Below are 24,230 nucleotides of genomic sequence, written 5' to 3'. Positions count from 1 at the left end.
TTCGAGAATGGATTCGCCAAAATGTTTTGGAATTCATTTAGAAATTCCTACAAGAATTCCCCCACAAAACCATCCAGAAATTCTTTCGGGAACTTCTCCAGGAATAGTTTTAAAAAATCCGGAACAACCTTCAATCTTGGATCTTTGATACTAATACCTTAACATTGGCTGATATAGATTTGAAAGCAACCCGACATCAGTTCTGAATTTTTCCCAATATTGACTAGACATTTGTCCGACATAGAACGTGCCTAAAACCTCAATATTTTCCACTACCTCGGGAGAATCATGAAGATTGAGTGAACTTAATAAAACAGTAATCACAAAGTCTCTAGGTGATAAAATAAAACTAAATCCGATGATTTGATCCCTATATGAATGCTACCAAATTATTTCGGAACAAATACTTGAATTTTTTTTACGACGCTTGTTATATCAGAGAAAAATGTACGCTATATCGAGTGACGTTATAGAGAGTGTACGTTATATCAAAGACAACCTGTAGTTCTTCATGGCTTCCACAGTCAAGCATATCCGATGGATGCAATGTTAGAAAAATTAATATTGAAATCACTGCTGCAAAGTGTCACCGTTCAAGTCACGCAAAGCGTGATAATAAGAAAATTCAGGACATGTGTCAAGTACTCAATTGTGATGCTCAATGTGGATCTCACATGCTGGGTGTCAAGATTTTTTTATGTACAGGTTATCCGACTTGTCAATATCCTCAACTCAGCCATCTTGGATTTTACTATGGAATTTATGCTCGTTTGTTTACGTTTTGCACTGAAAATGTATGTTTCCCCCCCCGCGCACATAGGAGTAATTTCTTGGCTAATTCTTGGCCAAAACTATTTTTTGCGGTTATTAGGGCCTGATATTCCTAGGACGAAGTAATAATTACCAATTATGGCTAAATCTTTCCACTTAACAGTGTCAAATCAGATAAAAATCTCAAAATACATATGTTTTCAAATAAAACCTCGCGTTTTATGTAAAATTTCTTACTTCCGGTACGTGAACTATTCTAAAATGGTTATATTTCACAAAGTAGCAAGAAACCCGTAGTTAAAACTCTATCCTTAAATGGATTTTCTAACATTTACATAGGAAAAAAACATCTAACTCATTTTAACTTATTCGGACTCAAGATGCCAAAAGAAAAATGGTTGTATAAATTCGCATCACAAAAGTAAACACTGTTTTCTGCTTGAACACTTGTCAGGTCCAGGAGATGCTGTGAATATAAATAAAAATATATCCATAATTTGCGTAACAAAAAAAAAGTTTCGCAAATTCTGACCTTGATGACCCAGAATATCCCAAAATTACATCAAATTGATTACCATGTCCGAGTCGAAGCACACAAACTATCATAGCTAGCCATGACGAAACTATTATAATAAGGTACCGTTCATAAATTATGATCACTTTAATGAAAACGGGTTCATCCTAAATCTAGGTTGTAACAGATTTCTCTACAATGCAGAATTTATAGATAAGCGATTTTAATATAAGATTTTCAAAAAATATCAACGCGCCTCATGGGAGACCATTTTCATTTTTCATTTCATTTATTTAGTTAACATCTAAACAGATAACACTGAATCAACAATTTGACGCCACAATGCACGGTTCGAGGCCGCAACTCTCCATCCTCGGATACGCCCCACGCTCGCCAAGTCGTTCTGCACCTGGTCTGCCCATCTCGCTCGCTGCGCTCCACGCCGTCTCGTACCTGCCGGATCGGAAATCATGGGAGACCAATTATTCTATTTATGTCTTAACAAAATGCATGCTAAATAGCATGCTATTTACATTTTTTTCACTGGATTCGTTATATGTGGTAATTTATGAAAAAATATTGGAATTTTGTTTTAAAATGATGAAAAATCGCATTTTATTCAAATAGCTCAAAAACTAATTTGCGGACGTTTGCGGACGAGTTTTCACGTGGAATGCTTAGTCCACATCTTGAAGTGACACCCAAGTGATTTATCTCTGCCGGATCTTGCCGTATAGATTACCTTTTCTTCTGAAGAAAAACATGTGAAATAGAAAAAAAAACAGTGATTTTTAAGTGGTCATCACCTGAACCATAAAATTTATAATTTGACCATAAACATGAACAAAATGGAGACATACATACAACTATAATCTATTCATTGTGTACTAATAATAGCTCGTTGATAACATTTATGTTGTGTAAAAATCAGATTTTCCAAATACGCCACAAATCTATATATATAAAAACCAATCTATGTATGTATGTTCGCTAACTACTTCTGAACCACTAGGCCGAATCCACCCAAATTTGGTACACACGTTCTCTATCCTCAGGGGAAGTTAACAAAGGGGGTGGGGGGGTCATTTAGGAAAGGGGGAGGGGTTTTGTTTAGAAAACGAACAATTATGTGTAACTTTCATCTCCCAGGACCGATTTCAACCAAATTTTGTACACATATTCACTATAAGGAAACAATCATATGAGAGATTTTGGGAAAGGGGGAGGGGTCTGGAGGGAGGGTATTGTTCAGAAAACGGGTAATTTAGAGTAAATTCTGAACCCCTGCACCGATTTCAACCAAATTTGATACACACATTCTCTACCCTAAAGAAAAGATAACAAAGGGGGTGGGGCGGTCATTGTAAAAAGAGGGAGGGTATGGGGGGGAGGGGTTGTCTTTATAAAACGAGCAATTCAGTGTTACTCCCAACTTCCAGTACCCATATCAACCAAATATTGTACACATATTCACTAAGAGAAGTCGATCACATGGAAGTGTAATTTGGGAAAAAGAGGAGGGGTCTGGGGGGAGGGGTATTGTTCAGAAAACAGGCAATTCAGTGTTTCTTTTGAACCCCTGGACCGCTTTCATCCAAATTTGGTACACACATTCTCTATCCTAAGGAGAAAATAACAAAGGGGTGGGATGATCATTGGGAAAAGGGGAGGGTAAGGGGGAAGGGTTGTCTTTAGAAAAAGAGCAATTCAGTGTAACACCCAACTCCCAGGACCGATTTCAGCCAAATTTGGTGCACACATTTTCTATCCTAAGGAGAAGATAACAAAGAAGGTGGGAGGGTCATTTTGGAAAAAGGGAAGTTATGGGGGAAGGGTTGTCTTTAAAAATGAGCAATTCAGTGTAACTCCCAGGATAAATTTCAACCAGATTTGGTACACTTATTCTCTATTTTTGGAAGATGTTTATTGAAAAGGTGGAAGGGCCAAACAAAGATATAAAAATATATTGATACAAAGGTTCAATTCTATGACCGGTAGATCTACCTCTGTGGGTTTCTGTGCTACAGCATTGGACATTTTAATTCTATAATTTACTTTTCAGTCCCTAGCAAAGCCGGATACATATAGCTATTAGCTATCTATATATCTCGGATACTTATTCAACGTATGTGACGTATGTGATTTTGTAAACAAAAATTTAAACGTTGATTTCTGCAATCTGATAGCACTCCCACGCAAACTATCGCCACATACAGGTAGGGGAAGGTTTCGGCTACATGTTCGTTGTGTTGGTTTGCGTGGGAGTGTCATCATATTTGACAAATCGACGTATGCATCTTTGTTTACAAAATCACATACGTCGTTTTGAATAAGTTGCCGAGATATATAAAACTCAATGTTTGTATGTTTGTGTGTATGCTCCAGCCTAACTTCTGAACCCATTATTGTATTGTTTAGTTATCGATCAATTCAACCATTTATCGAAATCATGGTTTGCCCAACGTGAAAAGCAATGATTAATGTGTTTCCTTCTGGATGGTGAATGTGATCCCTTCTTTAAAAATAGACGTTTGCCCGGAATAAGGCATCGGTGGATGTTTTTCCTTCTTTAGAAATAGACGTTTGCCCGGAATAAGGCGATTATGGGTTTGATCCCTTCTTCAAAATCAGTCAATGTTTTCAAATGAAATCTGCCTTCTTTTGATCAAATGATGAAGTATCGATAAGAAAACGCAATTATCCTGTTGACCAATTGGTTTATTCATTTTCCGATTGTGAAAAAAAAAACTGCGAATCAAACTGGCAATTCCGAGCAAGGCCGGGTACATAAAGCTAGTAAAGTATATAAAATCCAATTCAATACCTCAATTTTGAGCCCTAATTATATTTTTTTACAAAATTTTGGGTCACTTCTGAAATAGTCACAGTATGCAGAATGCTTTTAAGTATCTAAAAAAAAAATGAGAAGGTACAAATGTTGAAGAAAAAATTTTGGGTTTTGTCCACGAATTTGTTCTAGTTACTCTTCTGTGCCGCGCTGGTTATTCCCATCTACTGACGAAGTCGGATAACCTGTTCATAAACAAATCTTGCTTGGTGTAACGATCACCATGAAAGTGACATTTTAGTTACTAGCGCTTGGTCACTCACCATATCTTCACTTCTTCTTGTCATATACGTGTCATCTTGACTATCGTGATGATCACTTGACATATGCGGTGTTTGGTTCGAAATCAATGCTCATCAGCAATGGAATAATCCACTTAGCGGAAATTAATCGATTTTTGCTGTAATAAAAATGCATGAAGTAAAATAGAACTTTTTGACTTTTTGTGCAATATTTTAAGAGGTGCTGTAAAAAGAAAAGCACATACATAGTTTTTCCAAATTTGATCCAGACTATCTTTTGAAAAAGGCCAATTTTTTTCAAATGGATACAATCAAAAACGAAACGTGATTATATTCCCTACCAACCGTCCATACATCGCAAGCTTGACACTTTTAAGGGAAAAAAGTTTTTCTTGTCGGAATTGATTTTTTTTTTCAGTATCAAGGAGTGTCAGTGGATTTAATGTATACATACATACATACATATATTAAAATATTCCTGTACAGTCAAGCAGAGTACAATATTTAGGTCGTAACTAATCGCAACGGATAAAAATACACTGAAAATAATTTTGACAAGAAAAAGTTTTTGTTAGAAATTTTTTTTCCTTCAAAATGCCCAGCTTGCGATGTGTGGACGGTTGGTAGGGAACATAATCACCTATCGTGAGGCACAATTTTATTCAAATTAAAAAGGGGTTTTTTTTTGCAAATCGATTTTTAATTTTTAAAACTGATTTTTTTCTGTTTGGGGCTCAATTTGAATTGTTTCCGATAACTTTATTAGAAACTTTGACTGATTTTGCGATAGTCACCCATATAATTTTTTTTTGTAGGATGCGTCGTTTTTTGATTGTATCCATTTGAAAAAATCAATAACAAAAATTTGGCCTTTTTCATAAGATAGTCTGGATCAAATTTGTAAAAACTTAGTTTGAAGCCATTCATAAATACGGCCCATACAAATTTCAGAACCCTTCCATACAAAATACGTTACGAGAGGCCCTTTCCAAATGTACAGCCTTTCCGCTGCAGTCAGTTTGGAAGAGCACTAACTGTCGCTTTGCATGCTATCAGTCGCTCCATGCTGCTTACTTCTCCTTCAACCCGAAGTGTCGTAGCGACGACATACACGAATGCACGATGCACGCTGTTGCCAAACTTTCAGCATCACAGCAGCTAGTTCGACATTGTAGCGCCGTGGATGTAGTGAGGCGGATGGGCTGTTCATTGTAAATGTTGTCTTGTGTGCTTTGACGCTCATTCGTCGTCATCAAGACAGCCGGCATTACTCGAAGAGATTCTTCGGTTTTTTCGTATGAACTGTCAATAAAACAGTTTGCTCGCGGCTGTCATGGGGTGTCTACCTAATGTGTGTTAGTAGAGCTGATTTGACGCTCCAGCTAAATTTGGTACATCCTACTCTTAACCATCCTCAATTTTCTTTTCTGCTTATTTCTTTGGTTTTCTGATACCAAGAGATACAATTAAATTGATTTCACAAAACAGCTGTAAAAATGCCGATTTGCTCACATCTGTTCAGCACGCGCGCGGTTCTGGAACGCTCATACAAGCTCGCTCGTGCTGTGTACCACGAGCGATGTTTTCTTGTTAAATAGTGTTGTACAAAAATACGCGCGTGCTCGAGTGTTTAAATTCTAACTGTCCGGATGTAGGGTACAGCGGCTGGATTCCGAAATTGATTACAATTTAACGATATATCCAGCAAAGTTAATTAAAATATGGTTCATTTTTACCATCTCCATATAATCATAATGCGTCCAATCAATTTTAATATTATTGATTCAAACTTGCTTGTTTATAACATGTGGATCCGATATTCCTTAATGGCAAAGGCTTCCTTTTCTTTTGAAGGGATTTCGGCAAGTATTGTTTTAAGAAGTGTCCCGGTACTAAGAAGTGTCCGGCGTGCGCTGGGGGATCTCTTCCTTTACGTCCATGTTTTGTCCGATAAAAAGTATTTAATGTTGTGCTTCTGAGTCACATATAAAAGTGAAGGACAAATTTGAAATGCTACTTAATAACTATTGAATTACTACGCAAACTCAGTTTTCACCTTGTATAAATGATAAATTTTAAATTATTTTAAAACGGTTCACGATTATGTAACATCGATTCTAGACAGAAATGGTTTTCTAATTTGATATCCCTTCTCTCCATAGGATGCGTCCCTTTTAGAGCTTTTTGGAATTGTGTCATTGGTGGAGGAAGGACGTTTTTGAATGGTTTAATATTACTAACTATTTTTTTTTGTGGAAAAGTTTCATTTGATTTTCCATAAGATTTATAGAATTTGAGAAGATCTTTCTCGTAGAATTTCTAAAGGAATTACCAAAAAATCGTCCCGTAGTACTTTTGTGGATTTGCTGGAACTGTTTTCTGTGCAACTTGTTTAACAGGGTGGCCACTGAAATTCGCTTTTTAAATTCCCGTTTTTTCGCTTTTTCCGATAAATTTCGTCAAATTTTCCCGGTTTTTATTTTACTCAAGTAAAGAATTCAGGGTAAGAGTTTATGAACTGTAACTAGGTATTTTTATTTGTGACAAAACCGGAAGTCAATACTTTTTACTTTTCGATACGGATGCAGGGGTACACTTCCCAAGTTTGAAAAACGAGCGCTTCACGAAAAATGATAGACTTTCGTAGCTAATAAGATATTTACATTCCAATCGATTTTCCACACCAATTTTTCGTAAGCATCATTTTTTATTCATCTTTTATTTGGAAGGCTAATTTGCCGTGAAGCATTATGGAGCCGAACACATGTTTTATAATACATTTTTTTATGATTCCATTACAACATTGGTAGTTTTGAGGAACCGAAAGTCTCGTGTTTTTTTTCAAGGTGGTAACAATAAATTCCTCCAGTTATTTGATGGTACGAATATGTTGGATATTCCATTAGTTCAGGCTATACATTTTAAAGTAGTTTCGTATTCTACTTCTACAGTTTGTACAGTCAATTAAAGGGCGAACCTTTGAAATAGATACAATAAATTAGCAACAACGTTATATGCGAAATGCTTTGATCATCATATTTATCAGCACACTAGCACCGCGCAACGGGGGCATAACGACCTACTTCAAAATGACCAGTAGAGTAGAGTGGGGCAAGAGTGCGCGTGGGGTAAGAGTACGTTTTCGATTTTTTGAAGTAATAAAAAAAGATAAACTAGCAGCACTGCATCAGTTTGACAGGTATTCGGGCCAACTATTATCATGTGTAATTGTAAACGATTTGAATAAACAACAAGGGAGATATGGAGTTAGATAACTTTTTGGTCATTTTGCTAAAAATAATTGGATTTCCGCAACTAGTATTTCATTACCATATATACGTTCAATCAGGTGAACATTATACCATTTCGATAACCTATTGTATAGAGTACTTTATGGTACAGAACACCAATCTGGTTGGTTTTCCAAGAAGTCAAAACCATTACTTGAATGATTTTTGGGACTGTGGGGTAAAAGTACGCAGTAACCGGTGGGGCAAGAGTACGCATATGAATCTTCAAGTTATGATGTCAAACCCGTATCTCCGGCCGATATTAGACTTCTTCCAAAGCGTAAAGATCCACAACTAAGAAAAAAGGGATATAATTTGAAACTATCACAAGTTTTAGGATAAGTTGAAGTAATTCGGTGTTAGAAAGGACTTAGCGAACAAAGCACTGAAGCAAAATAATGAAATTGTATTAGGACTTGTTGTACACCTAAACATAGTACGAAAACACAATTTCATCTAAATGATAATTTCATTTAATCAAAAGAAACATTCATAAATTACGCAACGTTTAGCTGGGAGGGGTTGCAAGATGTGTGACGATCCATATAATTTTTAGAGGATTTATACAAATTGTGTAAGATAGGGGGGAAGGGTGATGAAATAGCCAAATTTTACGTCACGTGACTGGTGGACTTTCTTTAAGGAAAATGCTTTTGTATACGCCACGCGAAACCTGATATATATTTTTACCTTTGTAGTTTTTTGTATTTATAAAGAGCAATGGTTTTTCGTATGAAAGTGCACATTTTTAGGACCCCCTCCCCCTTTAAGAGTTACGTAATCTTTAAACATTCCCTAATATATGCTCATTAAACATCAATTAAATGTTATTAACTCTTATTTGTGTTAATATTTACTTAAAACACATGATTGGATAAATGCGTACTCTTACCCCACTCGATGCGCACTTTTACCCCACCGGTGGGGTAAGAGTGCGTTTTTCACTTGTCTTGCAATAAGGGTTCTACTATAACGAATCTCAATAATTTCAATATTTTTTCCACTGGGTAACATAAATGAAGAGTATATGAATCATCGACACTGATTTGATATACAGAAGCTTGCTTCATAAGGGCCACATGATCGATTGAAAACTAAGTGCGTACTCTTGCCCCACTCTACTCTACAAACTTTTACACAAGCACGCGAATGAAGATAAACGTCTGTTCTCTATGTTAAATCGATGTTTTGAACAGAATTTAGGAATGAAGTAAGTTAAGCAGTGTGTAACTGGATCATAGTAAATGGTATTGCTTTTCTAAAAATCAAAAAAAAATATAAAGCAACTAATTTGAACAAATTTAACCCGAAGACTCAAGTCTTTGTTTCCGATAAAAATCATCATTTTGTTTTCTAAATTGAATCTAAATCTAGAAATCCGACTCGTAGAATAATCAATTATTTTTGTGTATTCAAAAGTTTGAACGTTTCCTTCCGTAACAAGTTGAAAAATAAAATAGAGTATATGTTTCACCATCAAAACCTTCTGTTTGGGGCAGTTGTTAAAAAATACTAAACTTCTTTAGAATGTTACAGACGAAATCATGAAGTATCAAAAAAATACATTTTTTAATGATTTGTAGAATCTATCTATCTATCTTCTTCTTCTCTTCTATATAAATAAAAATGAATTTCTATCTGTCTGGACCTTATAGACTCCGAAACTACTGAACCGATCATCGTGAAAATTCGTATGCAGAGGTTTTTGGGGCCGGGGAAGGTTCTTCAGATGGTGTGAGACCCCTCCCTTCTTTAAAAAGGAGGGCTCTCATACAAATGAAACAGAATTTTCTGCATAACTCGAGAACTAAGCAGAGAATAAATCAATTTCAGGCGAAACGAGGTTTGTCGAGTCTGCTAGTTAGTAGCTAGTAAATAAAGATAATTTCAAATAAACTCTTGAAAATTTGTTATTTCTATATTCATTTTATTCGAATTCTATAATTGCATACAAAAATACAGAAGAAAATAATAGAAGTACCTCGTCTAAAGGCGAGTCTGGGCATTAGAAAAATAATTTAAAGTTTAATACATTCAAAAGAATGATTATTTCGATATTCTATCCAATGTTCGCATCATAACACAATACTTATAATATATATCAATCGAAATGTTATCAAAAAATCTAGTGACAACATATACTTAATTTTTGTACTTCATACACATTATGTACTAAAACCAAATAATTCAGTTAAAATCCGTCTGAGTAATTAACATTATAGAGTTTTTTCCTGAAATCAACTTCATTAAAAACTATGAAAAATTTTGAATGTAACTTGACGAAGCAATATTTTCCGGGTACTTGTTCACTTTGCCAGTTTTCTCGCTTTTTCCCAATGACTCCAATTTCCCGTTTTTCCCGGTTCGTTGGCCACCCTGCTTTAAGAATTTCTTGGGAAATGTTGGAAGAATTTCCTGAAGAAAAGACGTGGTTAATTAGGTGACAATTCGATTCCGATTTGTTTAAAAGTCTACGTAGACTTCATGGAGCGGGAAAAAGGGGTGGATCCAAAAAAAGTCTACGCAAGTCTAGTAGGGGGGAGGGGGATTTGAAAACGTGAAAATTTGGTCTACGCGATTCATGGACAACTCCAAATAGAAAGAATGAAAATATTGAATTTTTATTTCAAACCCCTTCTCCCACCTAGTAGACTTTCGTAGACTTTTCCGAAACCCCTTCCCCACCCCCTTGAAGTCTACGTAGACTTTTTCAAATTTTACAAAATATCATATGTGATTGGAAAAAATATGGAAATCAACCACGTTTTCAGCAATTCAGCTATACAAATCCATCTACAAATTCATTGTGAACATTACAGTAAAATTCAAATTTCAAACATAACAAAATCAAACTGAACAAAATCCAGCACAATATTTATTAAAAAAAATCAAATTCAATCCTCTGCTCATAGCTCCTGAAACCAAAGCTCGAAGCCAATTAATTTAATTTCTGTTGAAGGTGAGGTGTGCGCCACCCCCACCGCACTTTCATCGGCGCGCCGCGCCACTGCTTAAAATCTGTCACGCATCTGAATTATAATTCTTCATGCCGGTTCAAATTTGTAGAAAACCCAAGAATTTTCAGAATTTCGAAAAATTTCGAGTTTAAATGCCGAGAATATCAAGTTTACATTCCAATAAGTTTTTCGTGGAAATTCCGTAGAATTTCTCGATTGATAACCAGAACTCTCCGTGATAATTCCGATGTCTTGAAAATTCCATACAATATCCCGATGAATAATCATCCGTTGAAATCCCAAGAATTTTTTTCTAAATTCCAAAAGTTTTCCCGTTAAAATGTCGAGTAATTTTCCGAGAAAATTTATAATTATTTCCCGTTGAATTTCAGCATGTTTTTCTACGATATTTTGAAATTTCTTTTGCAAAGTAGGAGCGATTTCCTGAGGAAATTTAAAAAAATCCTTTGGACATTCCAAAGAGTTAAAATAATTTTCGGTTCAACATATGGAGAATTGCAGTTGACTTTGTGGTGAATTTATCGTAAAAAATTCGAATAAATTTCATTCAATTACAAACGCTTTCTTACAAGAATTGCAATATTTTTTTGTGGAAACTCAAAAAGTTTTTGGTGGGAAATTCAAATAATTTCTCGTGAAGGTTTTCCACAATATCTTTTTCCATCGATAATCAAAAATAATTTGCATTAGAACTGCCGAATAAATACCGTGAAATTTCGAAGAACTCCGCTTATATGTATGTTCCTAGAATTCCTCGCGAAAATTCTAAAAATTTCCGAAATTAAAAAATATTTTCCGGGGACTTCGCAGAAAATCTTCAGTGGAAATTCTGACGGGATTCTCAAAGAAATTTTGGAATGTCTTTTGGAAATTCCAAAGACTTCTTCTTGGCTATATACCAATCGATTCAAATTGCACTATGGATTCGGAAGTTATGGCCAATTTGTTACAGAAAAATGACGTAAAACAAAATGCATTCAACACAGAATCCTATCCCATTGTTTCCTATCTAAAATTAGTCCAAAATACATTTTATTTACAGAAAAATCACCTAACAAAATATTACTCATTTTTTTGGCCCTTATCGTTCACCGATTTGCTCACAACAAGTTTCGTTTATTCCTATTGAAAATTGGCCAGATCGAACTAAGGGGCTCCGAAGTTATGGACGAAATTTAGTTTTTTTACTCAAAAAGTGCGTAAATTTTTCAAATAGTATTATCCATTACTTTTGTTGAATTACAGTTATTAAAAGCTTAATACCTTGATATATTATTCCAACAGTGACTTGTTTGATGCTGATTGCATAGGTCATACTTGGTTTTCTAAAATGTAATGAAAGTATATTCAGATTAATGCTCGTAACATGCAATAAATAATCAACTACCAAACTGAATAGGCACTCAAAATAGTTTTATATGCACTCTGAATATTTCGAAAGTACTGTGGATTTTGGAAATTTTATAATAACTTAAATTTTTCATTTTTTCACTTCTTTTTTTTAATTATATAAACGCATTCAGGCTTTTGATTGATTATTTTTTGCACAATTCAACTTAATAAAATGTTATTTTCAATATTTTGCAACGTTATTACAAACAAATATGTACTCTAAGCCATTAATTCCTTTTTGTGCTGTTTAAACCACCCCAATGATCTTTTCTCGTTACATATTATAATCAACAAAAAAGGCATCTACACCAATAGGTGGGATAACCTTTTTTTAATTCGTTTCTTTTATCTCACAGCCCTAGCGAAAGATTTAACTTTAAAACATAATATTTTGTTATGTCAAGAAACCAGAAGCGATGACTAACAGATCAATGGAAAACTGAGAGAATCGATTAAAAAATCACGGAGATAATGAAATAAATTTTCACTTTTTTCTACACGAATGTATCCTTGTTAGTTTTTTTTAGTGGATGTATCCTAGTGTTAACCAATCTCTAATAAAATTTTATTGCGACCTTAAATTGTTTGACATTTGCTATGAAATTTTTTCGTCTTTTGAAATATATAAGCATCCCAAGTCCAGTTGAGTAATGGAACATTCTAGCGTATCGGATAAACCTGTTGTTAGCTGTACGGCTACAAAGTAAATGCAAACTCAATTTTGTATGTAAGTACTTGTAGTAATACGGGCGGTGGATTTAAAGAAGGGAAATTTAATAAATTAAGATAATGTAATTAGAAAACCAATAAACCGTTTTGTACTTAATTTATTTGTACCCATTGAATGAGTAATCCGTTTTCTTTAACAATCTTGTTCGCTTGCATCGAAAAAAAAAATCGCCTTGTAACGGCATTGCGCAACACTCTTCAAATGGGCGGAGCCTAACATACTCAATTATTGATATAAAACGAAGAGTATCACCATTCTGCGACATTCACTCAACGAACGCGGTGACGGACGGTCACACCAGTGGGTCGGCGCTTCCCCAAGTAGCAGTAGGTCGGACGGGCCTAATTCCTCCCACAGAAGGGAGAGTATTTAAGCAGTGGTGCATTAGCACCACGGCTCATTCTTCAGACGGACGCGGTGACGGACGGTCACACCAGTGGGTCGGCGCTTCCCCACGCAGCAGTAGGTCGGACGGGCCTAATTCCTCCCACAGAAGCGAGGGTATATAAGCAGTGGTGCATTAGCACCACGGCTCATTCTTCAGACGAACGCGGTGACGGACGGTCACACAAGTGGGTCGGCGCTTCCCCAAGCAGCAGTAGGTCGGACGGGCCTAATTCCTCCCACAGAAGGGAGAGTATTTAAGCAGTGGTGCATTAGCACCACGGCTCATTCTTCAGACGAACGCGGTGACGGACGGTCACACAAGTGGGTCGGCGCTTCCCCAAGCAGCAGTAGGTCGGACGGGCGTAATTCCTCCCACAGAAGGGAGAGTATTTAAGCAGTGGTGCATTAGCACCACGGCTCATTCTTCAGACGGACGCGGTGACGGACGGTTACACCAGTGGGTCGGCGCTTCCCCACGCAGCAGTAGGTCGGACGGGCCTAATTCCTCCCACAGAAGCGAGGGTATATAAGCAGTGGTGCATTAGCACCACGGCTCATTCTTCAGACGGACGCGGTGACGGACGGTCACACAAGTGGGTCGGCGCTTCCCCAAGCAGCAGTAGGTCGGACGGGCCTGATTCCTGCCACAGAAGCGAGGGTATATAAGCAGTGGTGCATTAGCACCACGGCTCATTCTTCAGACGGACGCGGTGACGGACGGTCACACCAGTGGGTCGGCGCTTCCCCAAGCAGCAGCGGCATCAGTTCGGGTAGATTCTATCCCCGTCCTGTAATAACGAGTTAATTAAATAATTTTCCGAATTTTCCAATGGATGGTCAACAGCCTCGAGAGGCCACGCCTCTACGTCCCGGCAAGACACCATCGGAAAATTACGACAATGGCGCAGCCGGTACAAGAACAAAATCTCCTAATCGGTAAGTGTAAAAAAAAGAGAAGAAAAAAAATAATAAAGAAAGAAAAGGATCTGTAGTCGAGGCAGTTTCCTTAGAAAATAGGAGCTCTGATAGTCAAGACAGAGTGTCCTACATTGAATTGACCTATGAGCTCTGATAGTCGAGGCAGAGTTAGTAGCAATAGGTTAATACATGCGTGTTTTTTTTTGTTGTTTCCACAGAAAACCAAAAGCTAAGGTCACTAAGAAAATGTTACAGGAACAACTTTCGGCCTTGAAGGCCGAGTTGGCTACAGTGCGTGCCGAGAAAAGAAGGCCATTGAGGGCACAACCACAGAGGACAACGATTCAGTGAATTTCAAACCAAGCGAATGTTTTGAATCACGACCCTCCACATCATCAGGGAACGAATCCTTGTTGGCTACTATGAGCAACATGTCGTTCGGGTCGCTGAATATTCCAGAATGTAGACCGTCTGATGGCGAGACTGATGTCGACAAAAAGGCGTATGAACACTGGAAGGAGATACTTACGGCGTCTTTCAATCTGGTCCGAGCTACCGATGAGCGTTCGAAGATGGACATCTTTCGAATAAAAGCTGGCCCAAAACTACTAGAAGTGATGCAAGGAACGTCATCAACAACAGACATGCCAGGCGAACAATCGCACCCCTTCTCTAATGCAATGGCTCGATTAGATCACTATTTCGGATCGAGAACCTACATCATAGGCCAAAGAGGTAAACTGATGAATACAACACAACACAGTGAGGAATCCAGCGTGTCTTTCGTTCGTCGGGTTGCGGCGGCCGCAAAGTTATGCGGATACGCATGTGACGAGGAGATGGAGGCGATGGTTCGTACTATTGTCAAAGGTACCTCCGATAGCCGGGTACGTGTTTTAGCCCATCGGAATTGGGTGAACCAGGGTGACATGAACAGCCTTATCTCAATGGTACGTGATCGGGAAATGGAAATATTCAACGAAGAGGAATATCAGAAATTGACCCGCCAAAACAGTGCGACAGTAGCAGCGGTAATGGAAACCCCAGAACAGAGATTACCATACCGACGTGGTACAAGATTACGATTCAGAGGCGCCCAGCGTGGGCGAGGAACTTTTCGACGAGGATCAGCTCAAATTCAAGGTAGGACACGTGCTTCATGCTGGCGTTGCGCAAGTATGTACCACGATCCCGCAACTTGCCCCAATCTTGACAAAGTTTGTCACAACTGCAAGCGCCGCGGACACTTGGCCCGTATGTGTGCTTCCCAACCTGCGTTTGGAATTGGATCAAAGCGGGCATCTAACGACCCAGGAGATGGAGAACCCAAGCCAAAGATTGCTGCGATCAAGCAAAACGGCGAAGAACATGACGAAAAGGTAAATATGAATGTTGATCCAGAATAATTGTTACACAAAGCTATTTCATCTGACACTTGAAGAAAAATGTTAAAAGTTGAAAAAGACAAAATAAAAGCACAAATGTTGAATTTACAGATAAAGCGCGTTTGATATTTATTTGATCTCTTGCCCCTTGTTTTTTTCATCTGACTTAACTGCTAGATAAGGCGACTTATATTCCGAACTTGGTCTATATTTTGATTTCATTGAAGCCTATTTGACTTCAAATCAACTGTCCTTTATTTTGGGGTTGGATGTCATCAAGAACCATCCAATATGTGTTAAAACACCAATATTCGGAATATGGGTTAAGTTATTGATTCGAATTAAAAAAACTATATTAAGCAATGATTTCTATAAGGAAAAATATTTACGTATCATATGGTGTTCAAGTAAAAAGTTAGATGAGATAGCATAATTCCAAGATCGTAGATGGGTTTTAACACTTCAAATTCTAGGTACAAGTGTTCCCACCGATCACGTCAAACGAAGGTAACCGAACCGAGGAAATTATATGCGCAGTACCCTCCACAAACCTACCTACAGAAGAAGATGCCTGCATTGTAGGGCGTGTAGCTGGGACACGTGTTATATTTTTTATAGATTCCGGGGCTCAAGTAAATACCGTAACAAGAAAAACACTTGATAAGATTCTATCTAATAAGTCCAAATTGAACACGGTGGTTGATCTATGCTACTCCTCGGATAAAAGGTTGCGCGCATATGCATCACAAGGAGAGATCAAAGTGATAGCAACCTTTTCAGCTACATTATACGTATCACGGGACAGACCAGTGTATATTGAAAAATTCTACGTTGTAGAAGAATCAAGATCGTTAATGAGTTTTAATACAGCCGCACGATATAGTCTACTGGACGTTGGCTTACGAGTTCCCATAGGAACATTTACGAATATCTGGAAATGTGAACTAGCATTGGTGGATAAGGTAATGGACGCCACAGTGGAAGAATTCCCGAAATTTAATATTCCGCCAGTGCTGTTGCATTATAACAAAGACTTGCCTCCCGCTAGAAACGTATACACTCACATACCACCTGGGTTTAAGAGGTTAGTTCAGTTAAAGCTCAACGAACTATTGAAATCAAAAATTATCGAGCCTGTGACTGAATAAATGGATCGATCGTTCTGCTCGTCATTACTGGTGGTACCCAAGGCTAAGGATGACATTCGCTTGGTGATTGACCTGAGAGGCCCAAACAAATGCATATATCGTACGCCCTTCAAAATGCCAACTTTTGAGGCAATACTTATGGAACTGCATGGAGCTCGATGGTTTTCGACCATCGACTTGAAAAATGCATTTTTTCACATAGAATTAGACGAAAAATGCCGCCATTTAACAAACTTTTTTTCGGGCGAAGGTCTATACAGATGTCGGCGGCTTCCATTTGGATTGTGTAATGCGCCAGACATTTTCCAGGAGGCAATGCAGGCTATCATTCTTTCTGGATGCAATGGCACAATAAACTATTTGGATGATGTACTTGTTTTTGGGGAAACAATAGAAGAGCACGATGCAAACCTCAAAGAAGTGCTGAAACGACTAGAGGACCATAATGTCAGAGTCAACGAAAGTAAATGCTTGTTGCGGCAACAGGAAGTACCTTTTCTAGGATTTCATTTGTCTGGAGATGGATGGAGTGTTGAAGAAGAGAAAATAAGGTCGATCAGGAATTTCCGCAGACCACAGAACCAGGACGAAGTCAAGAGTTTTCTAGGCCTAATAAACTATATTGATCGCTTCATACTCCACCGAGCAGATCGAACTTGGCGATTGAAGGAGCTAGCACGAGCGGAGAGTTTTTACTGGTCCAAAGATTTAGATCAAGAGTTTGAATATCTTACAACTACAGCATGGACGCAGATCAAAACTCTAGGCTACTATAACCGGACTGACGAAACGGAACTTTATGTTGATGCTTCACCTCATGGTCTGGGAGCCGTGCTGGTTCAAATGAACAAGGATTCAAAACCTAGAGTTATTGAATGCGCATCAAAGGCGTTATCTCCAGCAGAACAAAAGTATCCCCATACCCAGAAGGAGGCCTTAGCTATGGTATGGGGAGTGGAAAGGTTCTCTAATTATTTGCTAAGCATCTCATTCAAAATCCGTTCGGATGCCAAATCTAATGAATTTATTTTCGGCGGAATGCACCGAATCGGTAAAAGGGCTGTATCGCGAGCCGAAGCATGGGCGTTGAGGCTGCAGCAATACGACTTCACAGTAGAGAGCATCCCGGGCAACGAGAATATAGCAGACGCGCTATCTAGAATGGTAATAGAAACTAAACCAATCGAGGCTTTCGACGACTCGTCCGATCATCACTTGCTCTTTGCATTAGATGTGGGTAGCATGGAAATCAACTGGAATAATATTGAATTAGAAGCTGAAATCGACACGGAGCAGATGGAAGTAAGAGAATGTATGATGCTGGCCAAATGGAGCAAACACTTGCAAGCATATGAATGCCATGCCAAGCAGTTACGACTGATGGGTGCGTTAATATTTAAAGAAGATCGAGTAATTTTGCCTCAAACTTTGCGAACTAAGGCTCTTGAGTTAACACACCAAGGGCACATAGGAGCAGCTTCAATGAAACGGATCTTGAGAAACCACTTCTGGTGGCCAGGAATGAGTGGAGAGGTTCAGAAATTTATCGACAGCTGTGAAACATGCCTGAGACTTTCGAAGAAAAGCGCGCCACTTCCGCTTGTCAGTCGAGAGTTACCGAATGGACCCTGGGAAATTCTCCAGATAGATTTTTTTTCAGACAGAGATTTTGGATTAGGAGAATTTCTTGTGGTAGTAGATACCTACTCTCGATACATTCATGTAATCGAGATGAAAAATATAGACGCAGAAACAACTAATACAGCGCTCACCAAAATATTTGAAATATGGGGTTATCCCCTGGCAATGCAAAGCGACAACGGTCCTCCGTTTCAAAGTGAGAGGTTCACTAAAACGTGGGAAGAAAGGGGCGTTAAAATTCGTAAGTCCATCCCTCTGAGTGCGCAGTCCAACGGCGCTGTGGAGAGACAGAACTGTGGAATAAAGAAGGCGCTAGCAGCAGCTCGTCTGGATAAAATAAACTGGAGAGTAGCCTTGGATCAATACGTTCACACGCACAATAAAATACGCCCCCTTTCGCGTCTTGGGGTTACCCCATATGAACTGCTAGTGGGCTGGAAATGGCGCGGAACCTTTCCTAGCCTTTGGGAAACTAACGCCCTGAACCCATTGGACCGCGCAGACATTCTCGAGAAAGACGCAGTATCCAAACTGAAAAGCAAACAGTATGCCGACAGACGTCGAAATGCAGAACTATCGGATATAAAAGTAGGAGACACAGTTTTAGTAGCTTTGCAGAAAAAGCAGAAGTTGGACCCTACATTTTCAGAAGAACGCTTTGTTATAGTAGCTAGAGATGGAGCTAAGGTCGTAATTCGCAGTCAACGAGGCGTGCAATACTCTCGGAATGTACAAGACGTTAAAAAAGTTCCGACATGTCTTGAGGTGTCTCCGAATACTAGCCTAGAGAAGCAAGGAGAAGAAATAGATGGGAGACAGGACTATGCAGAAAGTTATTCTACGGTTGATCTGGAAGATGACATAATTGAAGACGAGGGCATCGTCCAACGACCAAAGAGATTAACTCGGAAACCAAACCGATTCAAAGATATGGTGTTATTCAGTATTTTTGAATAAGGCAAGTTCTATAAATACTTATCTAAAAAAAATAATAATAATAAATAAATGAGATTTTTTCTTATCTACTATTAGGAGGACTAATTGCAGCATCGGCGAATTAGACAAGAAAGTGGGATTCACCTGCAGCGTTGAGAAGGATGCATGCAAGCCCTGATAACAACTTTAAACAAACCGTGACTGGCGTTGGAATTATTTCAATATAACAAGAACAGAATGTTTGAAAAAAGATAACATTAACAATAAATAAAAGAAGTTATTTTGTACCGATGAATTCGAATAGAGAGTAGAGGACTAAAGTATTGTAGTAATACGGGCGGTGGATTTAAAGAAGGGAAATTTAATAAATTAAGATAATGTAATTAGAAAACCAATAAACCGTTTTGTACTTAATTTATTTGTACCCATTGAATGAGTAATCCGTTTTCTTTAACAATCTTGTTCGCTTGCATCGAAAAAAAATCGCCTTGTAACGGCATTGCGCAACACTCTTCAAATGGGCGGAGCCTAACATACTCAATTATTGATATAAAACGAAGAGTATCACCATTCTGCGACATTCACTCAACGAACGCGGTGACGGACGGTCACACCAGTGGGTCGGCGCTTCCCCAAGTAGCAGTAGGTCGGACGGGCCTAATTCCTCCCACAGAAGGGAGAGTATTTAAGCAGTGGTGCATTAGCACCACGGCTCATTCTTCAGACGGACGCGGTGACGGACGGTCACACCAGTGGGTCGGCGCTTCCCCACGCAGCAGTAGGTCGGACGGGCCTAATTCCTCCCACAGAAGCGAGGGTATATAAGCAGTGGTGCATTAGCACCACGGCTCATTCTTCAGACGAACGCGGTGACGGACGGTCACACAAGTGGGTCGGCGCTTCCCCAAGCAGCAGTAGGTCGGACGGGCCTAATTCCTCCCACAGAAGGGAGAGTATTTAAGCAGTGGTGCATTAGCACCACGGCTCATTCTTCAGACGGACGCGGTGACGGACGGTCACACCAGTGGGTCGGCGCTTCCCCACGCAGCAGTAGGTCGGACGGGCCTAATTCCTCCCATAGAAGCGAGGGTATATAAGCAGTGGTGCATTAGCACCACGGCTCATTCTTCAGACGAACGCGGTGACGGACGGTCACACAAGTGGGTCGGCGCTTCCCCAAGCAGCAGTAGGTCGGACGGGCGTAATTCCTCCCACAGAAGGGAGAGTATTTAAGCAGTGGTGCATTAGCACCACGGCTCATTCTTCAGACGGACGCGGTGACGGACGGTTACACCAGTGGGTCGGCGCTTCCCCACGCAGCAGTAGGTCGGACGGGCCTAATTCCTCCCACAGAAGCGAGGGTATATAAGCAGTGGTGCATTAGCACCACGGCTCATTCTTCAGACGGACGCGGTGACGGACGGTCACACAAGTGGGTCGGCGCTTCCCCAAGCAGCAGTAGGTCGGACGGGCCTGATTCCTGCCACAGAAGCGAGGGTATATAAGCAGTGGTGCATTAGCACCACGGCTCATTCTTCAGACGGACGCGGTGACGGACGGTCACACCAGTGGGTCGGCGCTTCCCCAAGCAGCAGCGGCATCAGTTCGGGTAGATTCTATCCCCGTCCTGTAATAACGAGTTAATTAAATAATTTTCCGAATTTTCCAATGGATGGTCAACAGCCTCGAGAGGCCACGCCTCTACGTCCCGGCAAGACACCATCGGAAAATTACGACAGTACTTAGCTTAAAATAATTATTTACTCTAAGTACTGAAATAATATGTTAAAATATTCAATACATGTTCGTTAGGTGAATTTATCAATTAATTCGAACTCTTTACTGTAAATACTTCCATAACCATACTTCCCAGAAACAATTTTAAGACACTCCTCAGGAAACTAAAAGCATGAAAGTGATCCAATTGATCAATTGATACTCTGTTTCGGAATTGAATTACGAACTAATTACGTTCGAAGATGATAATTACTTTGTTCTGTACTAATATGAACATCTTTATTTTTTGAAATTATTTAACCCGCGAACAAATGACTCACATCTGTCGGTCTACGCAACCGCCGTACGGTGCGATGGAGTACCTGGTACCTTATACCTGAGAGCTATTAACATACATAGCAGCACTATTGCATCGGCCACGGATGGATTCGCAATGAACGAAAAGCAGTTAGCGAGGCAACAGTTACCTCTTTACTGCAGTAGTCAACATCCGCAGCAGCAAACGAAACGCATGTTAAGCGCACGAAAAATGTGCCGAACGAACAGACGCAGCTGTCGGGAATAACGAACGACCCGAAAGCAAATGAATGAAACTGTCTTACAACGTCACCCGAGAGCAGCGTTAACTCTCGTAGGATTGCGTGTATGTGACTGTCGCATATGAACCGATAGCACGGCTGTCATGGTTGAGCAAAGGCGACAATCATTGGTAGGCTGTAATGATGCGGTACTTTTGGAAAGCCTGCGAGAGGGTGGGTGGGAGCTGAAAATGGTCCATTTTAGCGTTATGTAATTTGTGAAAGTACCCTTAATTTAACTATTCAAGACAAATTTTTCAAAACCACTTATCTGCTTTTGTAAACAAAGATTCAAACGACGATTAGACGAATCTGATAGCACTCCCACGCAAACCAACACCACCAATAGGTAGGTGAAGGTTTCCGCTACCTGTTGGTGGTATTGGTTTGCGTGGGAGAGCTATCAGATTCGTCAAATCGTCGTTTGAATCTTTCTTTACAAAAGCAGATAAGTCGTTTTGAAAATTTTGTCTTGTATCGATTCATCCGATTTATCAATTAAAAACGACGTCAGTCCAATCAAACGACAACAAAATCAATCAATAACGGTGCTCACCTGCACTTTTGACAGCTGACTAACCTGATGCTCTTTATGGCTCTCAGCTTGTGGTTGTCAATCTGGGTGTCACGTTTACCTAAGGTACTCACGTGTCAGCTTCTACATGTCACGATGCGCTTGCAGTGATTGTCAGTAAAGAACATCGTTTAAAAGCGTGGTGGCTTTTGTTTTCATATTTGAGCATCTGGTGATGGTCACGACATTTTGCAAGACTGATTGAAATGTGTGTCTTATTCAGTGGCGTAGCCAGAAAATTAGTCTGGGGGGGTTTTCTGAATATTTTTTTTTTCGAAAAAAATATTTTCTTCCAAAAATTTTGTCTTTGGGGGGGGGGTTTATACCCAAAACCACCCCCGTGGCTACGCCACTATCTTATTGTAAAAACCAGATTATTCCTTCACATAAGACCGCTTGAAATCCACACACCAAAAATTCATTTTTAAAATCCGACAGATCCTTATTCTCAAAGTACTCGTGCAATTAATTTTTTTCTCGCACGCGCTTTTCTTTCGGAATTAGCGCAGCGCTAAAATCGAGTATGACCATCGTCTTCTTATTGGCGAGATCCAATTGCGCATTGCTTGGGGCTACGAAATGGTGAGTTAACATTCAAAAAAGAACGCATAACATAGCTCTGGTCTTCACAAGTTTAAATACTCACGCTTCCACGGGTCTTCTGATGGCAATTGACCGCCAGTTTAAGAGATGCGTACTTAGCCTGGGCAATGACTGTTGTCCCTCTTTTTTATAGAGGGATGAAGGCAAATCTGCAATCAAACACTTGAAATTATCACTCAGGGAGTAGGGTTGACAGATGGCTGACCCACTAAACCAACCCAAGTAGCGGAAGGTTACTTGAGTTACCCTCTCTGCTAATACCCTGGTTCCCCTGCGTCCTGAGCGAGTCCCCATTTATGCTCACACAGGCACCCATCCCGTATAAGGCTTACTTGGGTGCTCTTTCTAACATACCCTCTGACACACCCTGACACTCTTTCTGACGCACCATATGAGTCTTACTTGCATGCTCACCACTAACATTCCGTTTGAGTCTCACTTGGGTGCTCAAGCTCACCCTTTACTCACCATGTGAGACTAACTTCAATGCTGACCCTACCATCTGATTTACGCTCTAGCACGCCCATTTGAGACTTATTTGGGTGCTCACTCTAAAGCACACCCTGCCACTCCTCCTGACACACGCTCTGACATACCATGTGGGACTTACTTGGGTTCTCACTTCTGACATACCACGTGAGGCTGACTTGGATGCTCACTCTACTCTCCTCTGCCATGCCTCGAGGTGTCGATAGCGATAGGCACCAACAGTTCTACGCTACGACCCTCCTACCTCGGCCCTCGGCATGTGCACACCTTCTGACTGCGGTTGCTACCCGCTGCGACACTCTTATCTCGACTGACGTGTTAGTCGACTGCTGCTCGGTGCACCAGATTCTCTGCAAGCTGCAGGCAATCTGAGTGGTTGCAGTCGAAACTGCATTCCACTTCTCTACCGCTTGGCATATCCTCTGGATAAGGGTATCCGGGGTTGTGTCCCGACCGCAAACGTCTAACCTGGTTCTTCTTTCGACGTCGAAGCGAGGACATACGAACAATATGTGCTCTGCAGTTTCATCAACACCTGGGCAGTCAGGGCAGACGGGGCTCTCCGCGTGCCCTAACATGTGGAGGTACTGCCGGAAGCAGCCATGGCCTGACAGGAATTGTGTCAGTTGGAAGTGAACTTCCTTGTAGGGTCTCTCCACCCAACTCGATTTGTTAGGTTTCAGCCGGTGGGTCCACCTACCTGGTTACCCCCAGAGCTCTCGCCCAGGATGGACAGCCGTACGTCTACTGGCACACACCTTGGAACTGTTGGACATCATCCTCGATAATGCCGCAACAGCAGTCAAAGCCCTTTTGCACGCATAGTCGACATGGTTGGCGAAGGTCAGCTTGTCATCTATTACGACCACAAGGAGCTTCAAACTCCGCTTTGATGCGATCGCGACTTCTCCCACGTGAATCACTGCATGTTGAATCGACTTGCGGTTGTTGACGACAACCACATCCGTCTTATGTTGAGCGAGCTCCATCAGGCCTCTAGCGCTTATCCAATCTTCCACCGTGCTGATCGCGTGTGCTGCGGTCAGTTCTACCTCGGGAATTGACTCTC

General features: G+C 40.0%; 1 protein-coding gene across 1 annotated transcript in view; it reads left to right on the top strand.

Moving 5' to 3' along the window:
* The window catches only part of LOC134223860 (protein fem-1 homolog CG6966), a 230,596-nt gene that overhangs the window by 50,723 nt on the left and 155,643 nt on the right, over positions 1 to 24,230 (top strand). The gene's annotated exons all lie outside the window — the stretch shown is intronic.

This window comes from Armigeres subalbatus, chromosome 3 (genome assembly GCF_024139115.2).
Source record: "Armigeres subalbatus isolate Guangzhou_Male chromosome 3, GZ_Asu_2, whole genome shotgun sequence".
Classification (NCBI taxonomy): Eukaryota; Metazoa; Arthropoda; class Insecta; order Diptera; family Culicidae; genus Armigeres; species Armigeres subalbatus.
Note: the sequence above shows the minus strand (reverse complement) of the source record. Positions and strands in the feature narration are given on the sequence as shown.